The sequence below is a fragment of the Trichosurus vulpecula genome, chromosome 4 (genome assembly GCF_011100635.1).
Source record: "Trichosurus vulpecula isolate mTriVul1 chromosome 4, mTriVul1.pri, whole genome shotgun sequence".
In the NCBI taxonomy this organism is placed as follows: domain Eukaryota; kingdom Metazoa; phylum Chordata; class Mammalia; order Diprotodontia; family Phalangeridae; genus Trichosurus; species Trichosurus vulpecula.
In genome coordinates, this window is record NC_050576.1 from 147,323,462 (window position 1) to 147,330,584 (window position 7,123).

The following is a 7,123-nucleotide window of genomic DNA, read 5'->3' on the forward strand; positions in this document are numbered from 1 at the left end:
GTAAGTGTCTGAGGTTTGTGGTGAGGAAAGTCCTGGTGGGGTAGGGGGGAGAACTCTCTACTCTTCATGTAAACAACCTGCACCCATTGCAGAGAGTGAGACACAGGAACTACACAGAGTGTGTTTTCTGGCTGTAGAGGCCCCAGCCCCACAATACCAGAATTAGCACCTTTCCTCTCAGACCTTTCATAATCGCCTTGAATCACTAGACTTCTGAAACTTCTCACTTCAGGAAAGCACCCTTCAATAGAATGTAAATTCCTTGAGGTCACGGGCTACTTCTTTTCTTGTCTTTGTGTACCCAGTGCCTAGAACAGTGACCGGCACATAGCAGGCATTTGACAAATGCTTGATAGATTGATTCTTATCCCATCTTATTTGGGTCTAAGATAGACTCAGCTAGAAAGGGCTAGCTTCTCTAGGAGCCTCACCGCAAAAGTCCTGGATTGCCTTTGGCTTGGGGGATTTCCCTTTTCACTTTTCATGAGTTGGAGGCCAACCATTTCTCTGTTTCCAACAGATCACTATGTGGCCAATGGCAGTGCCATTTTGGCATCTGGAGATGAAAGCTCTTGCCTGTTGCTACTGGGTGCTGGATAATGTTGAAACAATTGAAGTCTCCCACCTAGTCAGTTTAGATCCCAAGAGCCACCATCTTGCGTGTCTTTAATAGCACAAACCTAGCCACTTGAACCTTCAACCAAGAACCGAGTCTAGCAAATCAGTTGCTTACATGTCCAACACATGTTCGTGTATCCTTGCATTTTCACATATGAATCTCAGAGTACTCAAACACATCTACATACATATATACACTGGTATGTGCACAGGAATGTGAGAGGTAGTGGGGCAATGTGGGCAGAGAGCTACAGCCTCATGATCAGAAAGACCTGGGTTCAAATCCCTCCTCTGCCATATCTGCGCCTGCCTAACATCATTTCTCAGTGCCTTAGGTTACCCTCTAAGACTGTAAGTTGCAGAATAGTTACAAATCTGTGTTAGTAGAGATAATTTCCTCACTGGGAGTTCCTTATACCAATGAACTCATAGGTATAGACCAAAAAAAAAATACATAAGTATACATGGCCCCATATTAGCTTTTCTACACACACACACACACACACACACACACACACACACACACTCAAATGGTTCCTTGACTAAACACTGATGTGGGGAATAAAAACCATTGTATCCTGAGGCCAAGCAAAAAAAGGGGGAAAACATCCATTTAGTTCTGTCGCCTTGCCATTTTAGGAAAGGATCAAAGTAACAATTATCTAAGGGATGTGCCTGAGCAGCAACTCAGAGATGTACCTCTCAGTGTTTTCTTCCTGTAATTTGTTGACTTACATTTCAGGGGCTATGCCTGATAGTGCTGGACAGTTAGAAGAAAGAAAACTGAACTGGGTATTGGCCCTGGGGTCCAGCTCTGCCCCAACTCTATACATAACTTTGGGTAAGTCACTTCAGCTCTCTGGGCCTCAGTTTTGTTATTTATAAAATGATAAGGGGCAGCTGGGCAGCACAGCTGGGCCTGGAGTCAGGAAGACTCATCTGACTGAGTTCAAATCTAACCTCAGACACTTCCTAGTTGTGTGACCTTGGGCAAGTCACTTAACCACATTTGATTCAGCTTTCTCATCTGTAAAGTGAGCTGGAGAAGGAAATGGTAGACTACTCCAGAATCTTTGCCAAGAAAACCCCAAATGAGGTCATGAAGAGTCAGACATGACTGAAATGACCAAACAACAAATGATAAGAGGTTTTGGATCTGACAATCTCCAAGGTGCCTTTATATTTTAAACCCTGTGGTGCTGTGATCCCCATTGAGGTATTTTCTCAGGACCTAACAGAAAAATTCAAGGGTGTAATCAGTGTCTTAAAAAAAAAAAAAAACAACAAAAATCTATTTTCTCTTCTACCCCTCTCCCAGTAGAAGAAGAAAAAAGAATGAAAAATCCTGTAACAGATATACAAAGGCAAGCAAAACAAATTCCTGAATTGGTCATGTTAAACAAAATGTGTCTTATCTGGTACCCTGAGTCCATCGCCGCTCACTCGGTCTAGAGGCGGGTAGCATGTTTCATTTTCAGTCCTTTGGAAGAGTGAGTCGGTCATTATTCAGTATTTTCAAACCTTTCAAGCTTATTTGTCTTCACAGCATTGTTGGTTAAGTTGTTCTCCTAAGCTAGTGTCTCTGGGCAGTGTGGGCTCTCCTGTGTCATATGCAAACAATGAGCTCCTAGAGGGCAGGGTCTGTTTTTGCCTTTCTTTGCATCCCTGATCCTTAGCACAGTGCCTGGCACATAGAAAGCACTTAACTAACGCTTGTTGACTTGACTTCCAGATGATGATAGTGGTGGTTATAATGTTAAAAAATTTTAAAAAATTGTAAAAAGCCTTTCCTAATCCCCCCTCCAGCCATTAGTGCCAGTTTTGGTTATGTAGCACTTATTTGTACATCCTATGTACCTATTGTCTCTCCCTTAAAGAATGTCAGAGTACACAATTGTTTCATTCTTTGTATTTGTAATCTCCAGAAACTAGCACAGTGTCTAGTACATAGTAGGCACTTAATAACTACTTGTTCATTGGTTGGTAGTGATGAGTAGCCTTGGAAAGAATTCTAGGGAGGAAAAATACAGATAAGGGTCAGGGAAGACTGAATTCTCATCCTAACTTTGCTAACTAATTCTTCGTGGGGCCGAAAGCAAGTCACTTGACCTGCCTGGGCTTCAGGGTTCTCATTTGTAAAACTGAATTAGAGTAATAGCTGCCCTGCTTCCTCATAGAGCTACCATGGGGATAAAGTTGAATAATAAATGTGAAAGTACAAGCACCACGCAGACGTGAGCTAGAACTCACTTCTATCAAAAGGGAAAGGAGAAAAAAGATCTGGATAATAGCCGTATCAGCTCGTACAGTAAGACTGGCTAGAAATGACCAGGAATTATAGGCCCTGTTGTAAGGGTATTAAATCTTCCTTAAAGAAGTTTGTTTTTTACAATAGGGGACCCAAGTGAGAAGTGTGTGTGTGTGTGTGTGTGTGTGTGTGTGTGTGTGTGTGTGTGGTGGGGGGCGGGGATGGAGGCCTGGAGCTGGGGCGGGACAGCAGCTACATTGATGTGGGACAGCACAGGGTAGCTGTAGTGGTTCTGAGTCATTTTGGACAGAGGGGATTGACTCAGGAAGTTTGAAAGTGATAGTGAAACAAATTTGCATTTTTCCTTTCAGGGGAATGCAGTTACCCTCAGCTCCACCTGGATGTGCACTGCCAGCATTTGCATGGGTAATAATTAGCAGTTAGGGATGCACGCCTTCTGGTCCTGGTAACTTCCATCCTCGGGTGGGGGTGGGGCTCAGTTCTAAGGCAGGAGCCCCGGGCTTTAGGTTAGAAGCTCTGGTTTGGGAGCTGACACTCCCCACTTCCCAGCTTCGGGAGTGTGCTAAGCTGCGGTTTCCCCATCTGTGAAATAAGGGAGAAGCCAGGTGGCTTGGGGAATGGACTGCTGGGCCTACAGTCGGCAAGATCCGAGTTCAAATCTGTCCTCAGATACCTCTGCTTGCCTGTTTCCTCTTCCGTAAAATGGGAATATGAGGAGCCCCTATCTCCCAGGGTTGTTGGGAGGGTTAAACAAGATAACAACTGTAAAGCGCCTGGCATGAAGTGAGTTCTATAAAAGTTACCATTATTATTGTTATTAATCTATCGAATGAAGAGCAATAATAGGGTATCAGGTTGGCGCAGGGGATAGAATTTTGGGACCAGAGTCAGAAAGACCTGAGTTCAAATATGGCCCCAGATGCTTACTAGCTATATGACCCTGAGCATGTCACTTAACCTCTATTTGCCTCAGTTTCCTCATCTGTAAAACAGGGATAATAAGCATCTACCTTCCAGGGTTGTCGTGAAGATTAAATAAGATAGTAACTGTAAAGTGCTTGGCAGAATGCCTGGCACATAGTCAGCTCTATGTAAATCTTAGTTATTATTTATTACTTTTACTTACTTACCTTATGGATGGTTTTCAGGAGAGAACCTGAGAGAGCTTGATATGGGGGAGAAAGCACAATTTAGGAGTAAAAGTATCTGGGTTCAATTCCCCTCTCTGCTCTGTGTGGCCTGGGGCAGGTCGTGTGTCTTCTTTGGAAGTTTCTCATCTATAAAATGCAGGGATTGGGCTAGATATTTTGTGCCCCTTATAGAAATAGTTTCCCACTACTGTAGATGCTCACCTGGTTGTCACGTTAGACAGACAAAAGGCAAATGAGTGGGAGATTTTCCTGCCCTCAAACTGTATTGAGGGATTGAGCTGGTATCAGGGAACCAATGAAAAATCATCAGTCCCATTGGACTTTGCACTTACTTAGTAGCTGACGTGTCTCCGTCATGTCAATGTTCCCAAAGCATTGTACTTGCATTCTTTCATTCGTGATGGGGAGGGAAGTAACCCCATGTCTGTGATTCCTTGTTCTCATGACAGCAACTAGAACCCTGGGGAGAAATACAGCCTGCTCGCTGTGAGCCCACTCTCACTAAAGCCTTCACATTTTCATCTAGTGTGATTTAATTATGTGTCTATCTATTAATTTCCTGTTCTGTTTGCCAGAACAGATTGTCAACTGATATAGTTTGGTGTTTGTGTGAACTAATTAGAAATGGAAGATCTAGTTTGGAGAGAAAAGGGTCCAATTTTTTGTCCTGAAATATGTGTCAGGGATTAGAAACAAAATGGAATAGAGTGATTGGGAAGGTTCTGGCCAATTTTAAATTGTGATATATTCCTCTCCAGGTCTTGTCTTCCTTATCTATCTTGTCCCATCCTGTAACTATTCCATAGCCTTTCTCTTGGCTGTTGGGGCAATAGATGGGGATATTGGAGAATATGAGCCACATTTTTAACTCTCCCGCTGTATCAGTGATGAAGTCTTAGATAAGTTAGCTAACTTCCAAACCTATTTGTTCAGGGGTTCATTTATAAGAACTCCACTTGGGAGTTCTTATGCCTCCTGGTTCAAGTGTCATGCCTTCTGGTTGTTGTGTTTTCATCCTCTTCGCTAGTTCAGGAGGAACTTGCTCCCATTTCTCTCTATATGGAGAAGTCACTAAAAATTAAAGTCAGGCCCGGCAGCTAAATGGTGCAATGGATAGCGTGCTGGGCCTGGCATCAGGAAGACCTCAGTTCAAATCCGACCCCAGATACTTTCTAGCTAGCTGTGTCACCCTGGGCAAATCACTTAATCCTGTTTGCCTCAGCTTCCTCATCTGTAAAATGAGCTGGAGAAAGAAATGGCAAACCACTCCAGTATCTTTGCCAAGAAAACCCCAGGAGGGGTCATGAAGAGTCAGGCAGGACTGAAAACAACTCAACAACAACAGTCAAGCCGTTTCCGTAGGATTTCAAAGAAGCAAAGAAGTTGTTTGGTGGAGGCATAAGGAGGAGTCAACCACTCGATTCAGATGGAAAACCAAAGATCTACCACTTTCATTGTTTGAGGTGTCGAGGATATGAAAGAGAAAGGTGACAGTCCCAACAGCTCAAGGAGATTACTCTCTCTCTTGTTTCATTATCACTTTCAAAGTCCATCAGTTTAACCTTCTTTCACCAATCTTTATTTTCCTCGTTGCTGTGGGTGACATGGAGGATAATCCATTGAAATGAACAACTAACTACTACCTTACATCTTGCCTTCTTTCCAATTCCCACAGGCCATAGTGATGGTGTCCTACACTAAGGTAGGTGCTCCACTGGACAGAGAAACTGGCTCTTCCTGAATTTAGGTAATCACATAATCAGTATTTGTTAAGCACACACTAAGTACTAGGGGTTGTGCTAAAAACTTGGGATACAAAAAACCAAATCAGTCTCTGCTGAGAAGGAGCTTATGAGAGACAACAAGTATGTTTATAAATACATTGATGTTGTGGAATTAAGTCATGTCCAACTCTTTGTGACCCCACTTGGGGTTTTCTTGGCAAAGATACCGGAGTAATTTGGCATTTTCTTCTCCAGCTCATTTTACAGCTGAGGAAACTGAGGCAAACAGGGTTAAGTGACTTGCCTGAGGTCACACAGCTAGTAAGTATACCAAGTGTCTGAGGATGGATTTGAACTTAGGTCCTCCTGACTCCAGGGCCAGCGCTCTATTCACTGCTCCACCTAGCGGCCAGGCAGGGTCAATTTGTAATTCATCTTTGTATCCCTGGAACTAGGACAGTTGCTCGTACTTAATAGGCACTTGCATGCTTTTTGAATGGAATTGAACCCAGCACTTCTGATTACTAAACTAATCTTTTTTTTCTACCAAATCATGCTGCCTCTTATTTATGACTGGAGAGATGAGAAACAATCTGGGCCTATCTCAGGGGATCAGGTCTATTTCTTTTTAGGTAGGCTGGATGTCTTTGCCTAGACTAACCCCACCAGAGACAGTCCCAAACTGATGTCTGAAATAATGGCGGAGGTCATGGTGGGGTAATAAACTGTAATAAGCAGACATTATAGTATCATAGACTGTTGGAGCTGGAAGCGTCCTTAGGCATCTGGTGTTCTCATTTTACAGATCTGGAAACTGAGGCCCATAGAAGGAAAGAAGGCTGCTCAGGGGTTGTGTTGGATTACTTGTGCTTACTTCTTCCACTCCAACTGGATGGATTTTCTCTTTGCTTCCTTTAAACACCTTCGTTCTTTGTCTCAGGACTGCTTCCCACGCCACTTCTTTGGCAAGGCTAGTCTCCTCCACAACTGCTGATAGTCCTTTCTCAAGCCTCTTTCCCTGAACTGCCTTCTATGCTGTGGCAAAGGGCATTCTAGACACCCACCTTCCTTTGTACACAGTTCTTTTGCATTCCTCGGCAAGTGGGGGCCAGAACAATCAAATCGATAAGCAGTTTTTTGGGATCCCCAAATAAATACTTACTTACGAAGTTTTAACTGTGGGGCAGCTACATCTCTGAAGGCCTCAGCTCACACTTGATACCTGACTTACCAAAGAGATAATATATGTGAAATAGAAATTAGAAGATGCTAAAGTGCTTTAGGAAACAAGATGTTTTGCTATTCTCTAAAAGTTTCAAAGGGAAATTCTATTTCTTTACTCAGCTAAGGGCACTTCTAGG